This window comes from Mycteria americana, chromosome 3, assembly GCF_035582795.1.
Source record: "Mycteria americana isolate JAX WOST 10 ecotype Jacksonville Zoo and Gardens chromosome 3, USCA_MyAme_1.0, whole genome shotgun sequence".
NCBI lineage: Eukaryota > Metazoa > Chordata > Aves > Ciconiiformes > Ciconiidae > Mycteria > Mycteria americana.
Genome location: NC_134367.1, coordinates 121,654,999 through 121,668,751, shown reverse-complemented (window position 1 = coordinate 121,668,751; position 13,753 = coordinate 121,654,999).

The following is a 13,753-nucleotide window of genomic DNA, read 5'->3' as shown; positions in this document are numbered from 1 at the left end:
TGTTTTTAGGGCATTGATGATCTGTGCCTTTCTGTTTCTGTGCCACGTTCTCCTCTCACCCTGTAACGGCCCAGGAGGACATTGAAAATCCTGTTTGCACCACAAACAAGGTGAGGCAGCCAGAGCAGGAGCTTTGCCTCTGTGTGCCGCTGTCCTGCTGGCGTGATGGCTGCTCCTGTGGTTTCTCCTAGGGCCACGTTCTCCAGCAGAAGAGGACTACCTACCTCTGCGCTGCCCAGTGGTCTGTGGAGCAGGGTTGTGTTTCTGGGCAGCACTGTGCCTCCCCACTCACGGAGGAGCTTCCTCGAGACCCAGATTTCCTGTGGGTTCCCCTCTGCAAAGGGCTGCAGGGTGAGTGCTGCTGTCTAAGTTCCTGCACTTGTTCTTCTGAAAAAGGGAGAGGTCTGAGCCAAATCTGTTCCCTCACCCATGCAGTCCTTATTAAATCATCTGCACAGAATGGGCCCCGTTCAGTATTTGTACCAGCTTTCTCAACAGGGAAGCTCTTGAGGTTTCATGCTTGAGGGCCTGAGCTTGCAGACCTCGTGGTAGTAGCTGGAGCAACACGATAAATATTTGTGCTCCCCTGAAATAATGCTGAGGTACAAGTTACTGAACTTGAGTGGTTGATGAAGTACAAAAAACCTTGTGGATAGGTATTGTCCTCCGTTTCTGGGTTCGTACAGCCTTTTGCTAAGTGGGAGCCTGGGACTCTTGAAATACTGAGAATTGTGTAAAGATTAAAAAGAAGTGGTATGGTGTGAACACCATTTGGGAACAGTTAATGACATGCCCAGCCCAGCCACCAAAGCCATTGCTGAGAACTGGCAAACCCAGAACTTCATCTTAATCCCAGCACCTTGTATCTTGCAGCCACTCCCTTTGATGATTTAAAAAGGTGTATCTAATTCTTAGCCGGCCTTCACCGGAAAGGAATGCAGCACGATCGCAGTTTTGGTGTGGTATAATTACCCTGCCTTTCTTGCCCCATTACCACTGACATTGCTCTCCTCACGCCTGGGTTTATAGGCTGACTTGTACAACCTCTCTGGTTTGTTTTGCTTTTTTAATGACATTGGTGAGAAGATGGGAGGTGTTTGCTGGTTTCGTGGAAGCTTCCTTTGGTTTCTGGGTGGCAAGGCACCGAAGTCCTGGTTTTTGTAAGACTCGGAAAAAGCTGAGTAATACAATAAAGGAGAAAGTCTGAGAATAAGTTTGATTCAGTGGTTGGAGCCAAGCGTATAATAGTTCAGAGGAATTCCTCCTTTTCAGAATTACAGCAGTAAAACTGCAGTGCTGATAAACAATTATTTGGGTTGGGTGGGTTTTTTTGACCTTTGTAGCTTTGCCACTGCAAATCCTCAGGCAGAGGTCTGGGAGACCAAACCCAACCTTGCATAAATTTGCCCTGGGCGGGTGCCCAAGGAAGGGCTTGGGAGAGGATAGTGCTGATGATGTATTGCAAGGAGCTGGAGAGCAGAGTGGAAGATGTTGTACTTGCCCTCTTGCCATGTGGCTTCAAAGTGTCCCGAGGATGGATTCCTCTGGCACTGCGTACCTAGTCTAAAGTGTGGGGTGCCACGTACCTGTGGAAATGTTCATAAGCTTGCCCTCCCACTCTCACCCGTGGGAAAGACAAATGACAGTTATCAGTATGGACAGTGCGGGGAGGGTGTTTAGCATGCCTGTGCGCTTTCACAGGCTAGTGCTGTCACATCTTCATGGATGGAGAAGGGAATCCAGGCCCAGGAGCAGCATCCCCCTCTTGACATTTATTTCATGTGGCTTCCTTGCTTTTTGTTGCCCCCTGAATTATTCTGGTCTGAGACTTGCCCTTAGGGGTTCAAGCTCTGGCTGTGCATGAATCCAGTGGAGATGTCAGTTTTCTGGGGCTCTCAGTAACAGAGATCATGTAAACTGGTGTTTAAGGAGATGGTCCTGGTGAGTGAGTCATTTGGTCACACACAACTGCTGCACGTCTGGTGCAGAGCACGTCGTATCAGAAATATTTGTCTTGCAGATTGTTTACTGGAGTCTGCACCAGGAACCAAGGGCAGGTACATAAAGGCATATCAGATAAGGCGTTATGTGCTGGTTGAAGGCTGTTCATGTTCAACATCTTTCAGCTCTTCCAGTCCTTTCTACAGGGAATCGATATCCAAATGCATCCAAATGCTGGTCTTTCCTGCTGTGTCTTATTTGGGATTTCTTTGGTATTATCATATCTCAACAATTTTATCATGAATCTCATAACGTTGGTTCTTTAGTCTTTCAGTTTCAGTTTTGAGGTCTTTGTCATTTCACAAATACCTGGCTTTTATTTTATTCAAGCATTTTTTTTTTTAAGAGGCAGTTTCTAGCAATTTGAGAATTTGGCTACTTTCCTAACAGCTGAAATCTAGTGGCAAATGAAAAGGACCATTATATACATATATTTAAAAATCTTATGATTTTCAGTCCAACCTCATGATTTTAAAGATGAAGATTCATGACTGGGATGCATCATACTTGCCTGACATCTACGAGAGGATGTGGAAGAAGGCTGCTAAAGGGCTTTTACCCATAAGTATCAGCATGTCAAAAAGTCTTCTTTCTGTGTACATTTTAAATTATTAGTGACTGCTGTTTATCCTCTTTCTCCCTGTTCTCTAACAAGAGGTGGCCTTCCCATTTTGGAAAGAGAAAAGATGCCCTTGTAATCCTCATCACAGTTGTCCAGGGAAACCTGCAGACATAGGGTGCAACTGACTGCGAATGCCCCAAGCACGGGCATAGGGGAATCCAGGAAAAGCCACACACACCCCTGACCGAGCCACAGCTGCTTAGGGACCTCCTTGCTATGCAGGTGGCAACACAGCATTGCTGCTGATTGGAAACACTGGCCACTGCTTCCCCACTAAACTGCTGAAAGAGAAGTGAAGACCATAGCTGTTGAACAATGCAAGGCAGGACCAAGCAGAGGACAAGGCAGTGAAAACAGTTGCAATGGCCAGTTCCCCATGGCCACAAGAACTCATCATATGGTCACATTTTTCGGGAATTATTTTTTTCCCCTCTTAAAACTCTCCTGGCATTCATTAGGCCATGGCAGCACCTCAGGCTGGTCTAAGTTCTGCCAATTCTCCTGGGGCATGACGGTCCTAGCAAGACCAGCCTTCAGACATCCCAGGCCCTGGAGACCAGGAGGAATGTCTGGAGCAAAGAAGGTGTACCTTTAGTGCAAGAGGATCTGGTAGGATCAGGTGGCAGAGGATGAGATTAGAGAACACTTAAGCAAAGTGGAGATGCACAGGTCCCTGCCGGGCCCCCATGGGGTGCACCCTCAAGTGTTGAGGGAGCTGGCAGATGGGCTTGTGAGGCCGCACCAAAAGGGAGATGTGCCTGAGGAGTGCGAGAAAGCAACCAGCACGTGGGCTGAGGAGCAGTGCAGTGGATGGAAAAGCGGCTCGGGGACGCGCGGGCACGGCCGGGCCCCACGGCAGCGGCATTTCTCATGCCCGCCGCTCTCTGCTCTGCAGGGAGGCTCTCACCGACATCGAGCCGGTGCTGAGCGCGGACGTGCGGCTGAGCCGGGGCCGCAAGAGGAGCGAGAGGCGCCTTCTCCTCCTCCGAGAGGAACTGCTGATGGCCAAGTTGCAGTAAGAGCCGCAGAGCCCAGCTGCCTTTCCCCCATCTCCGGCCCTGGCCCCAGGGCAGGGGCAGCCCGGCACCAGCCCCCGGCCCCGGGACCCTGGTGCTGGATGCACCCACGTCCCTCCCAGTGGCAGCTGGGGGGCAGGGCTCTGCCCGGGGGTCCCCAAGGAGCCCACCTCCAGCCCACCGCCTGCCTCTCCTCTCTGCAGAGGTGGCACCAGCCTGCGCCCACAGCTCCGCCTGGCCCTGGACCAGCTGTGGGTGCTGAGCGGCGGGAAGGAGGCGGCGGGGGAGGAAGAAGAGGAGGCAGGCGGCGACGAGGACAGGACCACCCTCATCTTCGTCTGGCCCACCGGCTCCTGCATTGCCGATTTTGGGTGAGTCGTGGTGCCGCGTCCCACGGCCGGGCAGGAGAGGTTCCTAAGCATGGCCACGCCATGGTGCGAATGGCCTCTGCCCTCCGTGCAGAGCCCGGGCAGGGAGCAGGCAGCACGCCGGCAGGGAGGGACGGGGGCATTTCCATGTCCTGCAGCCCCTGGTCACCTTTGGCTCCCCAGAAGGGAAGGGCAAAAGCGGCTGCTCTGGCAGGACAGAGGCAGCCAGGGCTCGGGCAGCGCCTCTGTCCTGCCCCACGGGGCTTCGTCCTGCCCCTGTGTCCGTCCTTCCCCACGGGGCAGGGCTGCGCAGGCGCCCGCCTCTGCCCACGGGCTGGGGGGCAGCGGGGCCTGAGGCTGTCGCTCCTCTCTTTCTGCAGCTCCCGGGCGCTGAAGGAGCTGTGGCTGGGCACACTGCTGGGGTAAGCCGGGGGGATGCTCCAGGCGCAGCCGGAGGGGGGAACACAGCTCCCCAGCTGGGGAGAGGTGCCCCTGCGGCTGCGGGCAGCTCTCGGGCAGAGATGCCCGGCAGGAGAGAAGAGGCGGCTCGGGGCTCAGCCTGCTCTCCGCCTGTCCCTTGCCGGTGCACAGGACACCAGAAGGAGCCAAGAGAGCCCGAGTGACGCGACTGCCCTCGCTCAAACTCCTCGAGAAGGAGCTGAGCCGCCGCCACGCCGTGAGTGTCTCTCTGGCGTGGGCTCTGCCCCCGAGCGCTGCTCCTCCAGCCCAGCAGCAGAGGCATGGCTGCTCACCTTCTTGCACTCCTTCTCTCTTGCCCAGTGGAGGACAGTCAGCGCCAGGAGCCTGGAGAGGCTGATGGAGGGCCAGGCAGAGGTGAGAATGGCTGCCTTTCACCCGCCTCTGGCTGTGCCGGGGTGCCAGGGATGTGCGGCGAGTGGGGTGAGCTTGTGTGGGAGGGAGGGAGGGAGGGAGGGAGGGTCCCGCGGAGCCACTCGGGGAGCGGAGAGGCTTGGGCAGCCACCAGGAACGCCGGCACGTCCTCGCTGGCGGCGCTGGGAGGAAACCCGCCGCGCGGGGCAGAGAGCCTGGGAGGGCAGAGAGTCCCAGCTGTGCCACGCTCAGGCCGCTGGTGCCGGGTGGCAGCTCGTGGGTGGCCCTTTCTGCTGCAGGGCTGCTCCCTAAGCGCAGCCTGGTTCTTGCAGGCTGATCCCAAGCAAGGGCCTCCACCGCTCCCGTCTGGCAACGGAGGGGGACTTTGCCGCTCACCAGGTGAGTTTTGGAAAGAAAGGCAACTTCCTGCAAGCGGTTCATGTGTGCTCACTTGTCCCTTGAGTGTCGCCATGCAGGTTGGGCAGCCCAAGGGAGGACGGCAGCCGCAGGAGCAAGGACACCCGCTGGGCAGCGGCCGCTGGACGTGGTTGTGCGGGGACACGCAGCCTCTGCTGCTGCTGCCCACAGCGTGGAGGAGGGCAGGGCGAGGGCTGGGCCAGGCTGTCCTGGTGGCACGCCGGCTCTCAGGAGCCTGCGAGCCAGAGCCGCTGAGCCGCAGCCACGGTCCCAGCTGCCGGCTCCCTGCCCGTCCTGCCGCACCGCTCAGCACCGCGCGGCAGGCAGGGCAGGGCAGGGCAGGGCAGGCTGCGGGAGCGCTGGCCTGGTGCTCTCCATTGAGGGGCTCTTGCTCTGTTTTCCTTTGCAGCAGGAGGGAGCAGCAGGAGGAGGAGGAGGGGGCTGCCCTGGCCCTTTGCTCTGCGGCGGAGCCCGCACGCTGCCCAGGCACCCGGGCAGGCGGGCTGCGGCCGCGGCAGGGCGCTCTTCGGCCAGCCCCTGGCAGCCCTCTGCGGGGAGGACGGCACGCTGCCCCAGCCCATCCAGGTATGCCGTCCTGGACAGGGCGTCCCCAGCCAGCCCTCCCTCGGGCTGCTCCGCAGAGGCGGTGGGTGTCCCCAGGAGCTCCGGCCACGGGGCATGGGGCTCTTCGCCCCCAGCAAGGAGCCAGGTCTGGGGCAGTGCTCTGGCCACCGCCGTTGCAAGGCAGCTCCTCAGGCAAGCAACTGTCCTCCTGCCTCTCCTGCAGGAGCTGCTGGCTGTCCTGCAGCGGGAAGGGCCCTCCACGGAGGGCATATTCCGCAGAGCTGCCAGCGGGACAGCGCTTCGGGAGCTGCGGGAGGCCCTGGACCGCGGCGCAGACGTGGACCTGGGAAGCCAGCCGGCGCTGCTGCTGGCCGTCATCTTGAAGGTGAGCGCTTCTGACCTGCAGCTGGAGGAGCTCCTGCCTGGCCTGGAGCGCTCAAAGGCTCAGCTGGAGCCCTCGGCCTTGCAGGACTTCCTGCGAAGCATCCCCTCCAAGCTGCTCGTCAACGACCTCTACGAGGACTGGATGGCGGCCATGCAGAAGAGCAGCGAGGAGGAGAAGATCGAAGAGCTGAAAGCGTAAGCGTGGGCAGCAGCCTGCCTGTTGAGCAGGAGCCCTGACCGCCGGCTGAGAGCCCCTGGCAAGCTGCGCAACACAGCCGCTGGCTCCCACCTGCCTCGGGCGAGCCTGGGGGACGGCGGTGGGCAACGTCTGCTTTATGAGCCTCGTGTTCCTGTTCCCTCAGGGTGGCCGAGAAGTTGCCTGCGGCCAACCTCCTCCTCCTGAAGCGGCTGCTGTCCCTCCTGCAGCACATCGGCCGCAACGCAGCCACCAGCAGGATGAGCTGCAGCAACCTGGCCATCTGCGTTGGGCCAAACCTCCTGAGCCCAGCCAACGAGGACCTGCTCCCGCTGGAGGCCATGCTGCAGGTGGCCGAGAAGGTACGCTGGATCGACCAGCCGGCTGCAGCCTTGGCGGCCCATGAGAGCTTGGCTGCTCAGAGGTGTCTCGGGATGCCTCCTCCCTGGAGCAAACGCTGGCGGGGTGGCTGCCGGCAAGAGCAGCCCCACAGCCACAGCCTTGTGTGCAGAAGCAAGAGTCAGGAGCGGGAAAGGCTGCTTGCTCCCTTTTCAGGCAGCTGCCTTGAGAGCAAGGCTTTGATGTGTGCAGGTGAAGGTGCTGCTGGAGTTTCTGATGGAGAACTGCAGGCAGCTCTTTGGGGAGGAGACAGCTGAGCTTTCCTGTGCAGCAGCCGAGGAGTCTCCAGCCCCCCCGGAGAGATCCAGAGGTAAGAGGAGGGACGGAGGGTTGTCACAGGCTGGGGCTTGGGACGCCAGAAACCTCAGCGTCGTTTCTGGCGGGGCTGGGCATCGAGCGTCGTCCTCTCAGCCCCGCTTGCCCCGTGGCATCTCTTTGCCCACGGCCTCTCGGGGCATGAACGGTTTGCTCCGCGAGGTGAGCTGCAGCCTGCAGGCTGGGCGTCAGAGGGCTGAAAAGAGAGGTGGAGTAGGGCTTCGGGTGGGTTTTGCTTGAGCTGTTGTTTCCTTCCCAGAAGTCACTTTGCTGCACGTGCTTTTCCTTTCTAGATCTGCCTTTGGAAGAGCAAAGCGTCCCTGCAGTCCCTGCCCACAGCGAGCACCAGGCAGAAGCCTTGCCCCATGCGGCCCCTTCTCTGCTCGGCGTCCTCGGAGAAGCTGGCGGCGATACGGTGGTGGAGCGTGAAACGGGAGAGGTGTGTCAGGTCCCCAAAGACTGGGACAGCGTGTCTGCTGTAGGAGGGGAGTTCCTGCTGAGGCCAAGTCGCTGCTGTGCCTCTGCCTGGCAGCGGAGCTGCTGCGTGTTTGGGTTATTCCTCCACCCGCCGGGATGACCCATAGTAAGGAAAACGGGCAAGGTTGCTTCTCAAACGCACGAGGCACGGGCTTCGTGGAACAAAATGCCCGCAAAATACCTCCAAAAAGACAGAGGCGGGTAGCTGGCGACTTCAGCAGGCTTTTGCTCAGGTCTTACTTTGTCAGAGCTTCACCAAGTCTGCACAGGGGGGGTTCCGGGGGGGGGGACTGTGCAAAGTGCGGCTGATGCAAACCAGCCAAAGGGATCTCCCCTGGAGAGCTAAGGCAGCAAGTTGGCAAACAGGCGCTTACCGCTCCAGGTCATCTCTTGCCACCTGCCAACTCCAACATTTCTCTTGCAGGCACCTCCAGCTTTGCTTCCAAGCACCCCCGGGAGCGCGGCAGACTCCCTGGGGCACCCAGAAGAGCTGGCGAGCCTTTCAGAGGACGGAAGGTAAAATGAGCGCGCTTTGGTTCAAATCAGAACCGATTCCAGTGGATCGTGGCTTTCCCTGGCTAATACCGCTGTGGGATGGAAAGGTTTGCAGGCTCTGCCCAGGACAAGGAAAAGAGAAGAAATGGAAAGAGAAAACAGGCCTGGGCAGAGGAGAGTGAAAGGCGCGCAGAAAAGAAGAGGAGGAAGAGAGGAAAAGCTTTGGGGGACGGACGACGGGAAAGACGCAGGAAGGTGCAGAAGGGCAGGAAGCCCAGGTGCGTACCAGGCTCTGCTGCCCCGCTCGCAACACTGCTCTAAGTCAGTGCAACTCGCTGGCAAGGGACGGCGAGGGAGGGTGCTGCGCAGGCTTTGGCAAGCACTCCGCGGCAGCTCCCCAGGGGCTCCCGACGGAGCCCTGCCGCGTGGCACCGGGGCGCTGCGCACCTCTGCACGCGCACAGGTCTCGCCGAGCATTACCCATGGGGATCAGGCGCCAGAGCCCTGCCGTAGGCCATGCCGGCAATAGCTCTCTCTTCTGGGCTATGAACATTCCTTGCCAGCTGTGTTGCCCAAAGAGAGGGGGACACAGTCCTGCCTCTTCCTGCCTTTATGGATTGATCAGAGCTTTCTGACTCTGGCGTTGCAGGTGCTGATTCCTTCTGTGCTGGCCGAACCGCTGTGACTGCTGGGCCCCCACAGCTGATGTCCACAATAAAACCATCTTTTCTCTCTTCTGACTGTGTCTGCCGTAGGATATTGTGGAGCGGGGAGCTGTTGTTTTGTGATGAATGGTCGGGGGGGAGTTTGGCATGGGCCCTTGTCCCAGCCTGCTTTCCAGCGGGCATCAGGGCTGAGCTGAGGTGCTTTAGGAGCGAAAGCAAAGCAGGGAGTCACACAGGAGGGTGGAGGCCGGAAGGGACCGGCGGCGGTCATCTGGTCCAAGCCCTCTGCTCAAGCAGGCTCACCTAGAGCAGGTTACCCAGGACCACGTCCTGGCGAGTTTTGGGTACCTCCGAGGAGCGGCGCCGTGAGGTCAGAGCAAGGGCAAGACGTAGGCAGGGCACGGTGGCCAGGAAGGGCTAAAGGTCCTTCCTTATGCAGCCACCGTCCCCTGCAGCTTGCTGTCCCCTGCAGCCATCCTCCTTGCACACTCATTGTCGGGCCGTTTCCTCAGACCCCCCTAACTCATGGCAATGGCAGAGATTAACTTCCACGCTGGGTGGTGGCAATGCGTCCGCTCAACCAAAAAGCTTTGGAAGCGACTGCAGCAGCAGCCGGAGGGCTGAGGCTTTCGTGCATCCAGGTGTGATACAGGGGATGCCCACAGCATGACGGAGGAGGAAGGACGAGCACTCTCACCGTCGGTAGGTAACTCTTTTGCTCACAGGCTGCTGTGGTTTAACCCTGGCCGTCAGCTCAGCACCACACAGCCGCTCGCTCGCTCCTCCGCAGCGGGGGGCAGGGGGAGAATCAGAAGGGCAAACGGGAGAAAACTCGTGTGTTGAGGTAAAGACAGTTTTATAATCAACAAAGGCAAAAAGGTAAGCAAACGAAAACCCAGAAAGAAGAAAGAGAGAGGAAAACAAAGCCCGAGAAAAACAAGGGATGCAAAGGAAAGGCATTGCTCTCCACCAACCGACCGATGCCCAGGCAGTCCCCGAGCAAGGGCAGCCCCCGCCAAACCTCCGCCCCCCACTTTTCTTGCTGAGCACGGCGTCGTCTGGCGTGGGATATCCCTTTGGTCGGTTGGGGTCAGATGTCCCCGCTGTGTCCCCTCCCAGCGTCTTGTGCACCCCCAGCCTGCTCGCTGGCGGGGCACTCTGAGGAGCAGGAAAGCCCTTGGCGAGTGCAAGCCCTGCCCGGCCATCACTAACACATCCCTGCCTTATCAAGGCTGTTTTCCGCACAGATGCAAAACATAGCCCCATCCCAGCTCCTGTGAAGCCGTGTCATGATTAAGCTCATCATACGGTCCCATTTCAGGACTTATGTTGCTCCGTCTTGAAACTCCCCTGACCTTCGCTCGGCCAGAGAACGCTTCCCTACATTAGAGAACGCTTAAGCAAAGTGGAGATGCACAGGTCCCTGCCGGGCCCCCATGGGGTGCACCCTCAAGTGCTGAGGGAGCTGGCAGATGGGCTTGTGAGGCCGCGCCAAAGGGGAGATGTGCCTGAGGAGTGCGAGAAAGCAACCAGCACGTGGGCTGAGGAGCAGTGCAGTGGATGGAAAAGTGGCCGAGCGGCCGGGCCCAGAGGGTGCTGACCGGTGGCACCGAGTCTAGTTGGAGGCCAGGAACCGGCGGTGAACCCCATGGCAAGGGGCATTGCCAGCAGGTGGGGGCAGGTGGTCCTTCCCCGCTGCTGCCTCCTGCTCTTCTGGGCTCCCCAGTGCAAGACGGACACGGCCATACTGGAGAGAACCCCCAGCCCAGTGCCCCCCCAGGGCCCCTCCCACTTTCCGTTGGCCTCGGAATGTTGGGCACTTGGAGCCAACGGCCACCAGAGACAGCAGGACGGAGCTGTGCTGGCACGCAGCAGCGCTGGGAGGAGGCAGGATCCGGCCCAGCAGCGCTGCCCCGCCACCGCCACCGCCACCGGCATCGGCACCCCGCTTCCCGTCCTCGCCGTCGCCGTCCGGGCCGCGTCCTTGGTGCAGGGCGAGGGTCCTGCTGTCCCGGGCGGGATGGGCCAGGCCAACTGCTGCTGCGGCTCCAGGTGGGCTCCCCCCGCGGCTCGGGGACGCGCGGGCACGGCCGGGCCCCACGGCAGCGGCATTTCTCATGCCCGCCGCTCTCTGCTCTGCAGGGAGGCTCTCACCGACATCGAGCCGGTGCTGAGCGCGGATGTGCGGCTGAGCCGGGGCCGCAAGAGGAGCGAGAGGCGCCTTCTCCTCCTCCGAGAGGAACTGCTGATGGCCAAGTTGCAGTAAGAGCCGCAGAGCCCAGCTGCCTTTCCCCCATCTCCGGCCCTGGCCCCAGGGCAGGGGCAGCCCGGCACCAGCCCCCGGCCCCGGGACCCTGGTGCTGGATGCACCCACGTCCCTCCCAGTGGCAGCTGGGGGGCAGGGCTCTGCCCGGGGGTCCCCAAGGAGCCCACCTCCAGCCCACCGCCTGCCTCTCCTCTCTGCAGAGGTGGCACCAGCCTGCGCCCACAGCTCCGCCTGGCCCTGGACCAGCTGTGGGTGCTGAGCGGCGGGAAGGAGGCGGCGGGGGAGGAAGAAGAGGAGGCAGGCGGCGACGAGGACAGGACCACCCTCATCTTCGTCTGGCCCACCGGCTCCTGCATTGCCGATTTTGGGTGAGTCGTGGTGCCGCGTCCCACGGCCGGGCAGGAGAGGTTCCTAAGCATGGCCACGCCATGGTGCGAATGGCCTCTGCCCTCCGTGCAGAGCCCGGGCAGGGAGCAGGCAGCACGCCGGCAGGGAGGGACGGGGGCATTTCCATGTCCTGCAGCCCCTGGTCACCTTTGGCTCCCCAGAAGGGAAGGGCAAAAGCGGCTGCTCTGGCAGGACAGAGGCAGCCAGGGCTCGGGCAGCGCCTCTGTCCTGCCCCACGGGGCTTCGTCCTGCCCCTGTGTCCGTCCTTCCCCACGGGGCAGGGCTGCGCAGGCGCCCGCCTCTGCCCACGGGCTGGGGGGCAGCGGGGCCTGAGGCTGTCGCTCCTCTCTTTCTGCAGCTCCCGGGCGCTGAAGGAGCTGTGGCTGGGCACACTGCTGGGGTAAGCCGGGGGGATGCTCCAGGCGCAGCCGGAGGGGGGAACACAGCTCCCCAGCTGGGGAGAGGTGCCCCTGCGGCTGCGGGCAGCTCTCGGGCAGAGATGCCCGGCAGGAGAGAAGAGGCGGCTCGGGGCTCAGCCTGCTCTCCGCCTGTCCCTTGCCGGTGCACAGGACACCAGAAGGAGCCAAGAGAGCCCGAGTGACGCGACTGCCCTCGCTCAAACTCCTCGAGAAGGAGCTGAGCCGCCGCCACGCCGTGAGTGTCTCTCTGGCGTGGGCTCTGCCCCCGAGCGCTGCTCCTCCAGCCCAGCAGCAGAGGCATGGCTGCTCACCTTCTTGCACTCCTTCTCTCTTGCCCAGTGGAGGACAATCAGCGCCAGGAGCCTGGAGAGGCTGATGGAGGGCCAGGCAGAGGTGAGAATGGCTGCCTTTCACCCGCCTCTGGCTGTGCCGGGGTGCCAGGGATGTGCGGCGAGTGGGGTGAGCTTGTGTGGGAGGGAGGGAGGGTCCCGCGGAGCCACTCGGGGAGCGGAGAGGCTTGGGCAGCCACCAGGAACGCCGGCACGTCCTCGCTGGCGGCGCTGGGAGGAAACCCGCCGCGCGGGGCAGAGAGCCTGGGAGGGCAGAGAGTCCCAGCTGTGCCACGCTCAGGCCGCTGGTGCCGGGTGGCAGCTCGTGGGTGGCCCTTTCTGCTGCAGGGCTGCTCCCTAAGCGCAGCCTGGTTCTTGCAGGCTGATCCCAAGCAAGGGCCTCCACCGCTCCCGTCTGGCAACGGAGGGGGACTTTGCCGCTCACCAGGTGAGTTTTGGAAAGAAAGGCAACTTCCTGCAAGCGGTTCATGTGTGCTCACTTGTCCCTTGAGTGTCGCCATGCAGGTTGGGCAGCCCAAGGGAGGACGGCAGCCGCAGGAGCAAGGACACCCGCTGGGCAGCGGCCGCTGGACGTGGTTGTGCGGGGACACGCAGCCTCTGCTGCTGCTGCCCACAGCGTGGAGGAGGGCAGGGCGAGGGCTGGGCCAGGCTGTCCTGGTGGCACGCCGGCTCTCAGGAGCCTGCGAGCCAGAGCCGCTGAGCCGCAGCCACGGTCCCAGCTGCCGGCTCCCTGCCCGTCCTGCCGCACCGCTCAGCACCGCGCGGCAGGCAGGGCAGGGCAGGGCAGGGCAGGCTGCGGGAGCGCTGGCCTGGTGCTCTCCATTGAGGGGCTCTTGCTCTGTTTTCCTTTGCAGCAGGAGGGAGCAGCAGGAGGAGGAGGAGGGGGCTGCCCTGGCCCTTTGCTCTGCGGCGGAGCCCGCACGCTGCCCAGGCACCCGGGCAGGCGGGCTGCGGCCGCGGCAGGGCGCTCTTCGGCCAGCCCCTGGCAGCCCTCTGCGGGGAGGACGGCACGCTGCCCCAGCCCATCCAGGTATGCCGTCCTGGACAGGGCGTCCCCAGCCAGCCCTCCCTCGGGCTGCTCCGCAGAGGCGGTGGGTGTCCCCAGGAGCTCCGGCCACGGGGCATGGGGCTCTTCGCCCCCAGCAAGGAGCCAGGTCTGGGGCAGTGCTCTGGCCACCGCCGTTGCAAGGCAGCTCCTCAGGCAAGCAACTGTCCTCCTGCCTCTCCTGCAGGAGCTGCTGGCTGTCCTGCAGCGGGAAGGGCCCTCCACGGAGGGCATATTCCGCAGAGCTGCCAGCGGGACAGCGCTTCGGGAGCTGCGGGAGGCCCTGGACCGCGGCGCAGACGTGGACCTGGGAAGCCAGCCGGCGCTGCTGCTGGCCGTCATCTTGAAGGTGAGCGCTTCTGACCTGCAGCTGGAGGAGCTCCTGCCTGGCCTGGAGCGCTCAAAGGCTCAGCTGGAGCCCTCGGCCTTGCAGGACTTCCTGCGAAGCATCCCCTCCAAGCTGCTCGTCAACGACCTCTACGAGGACTGGATGGCGGCCATGCAGAAGAGCAGCGAGGAGGAGAAGATCGAAGAGC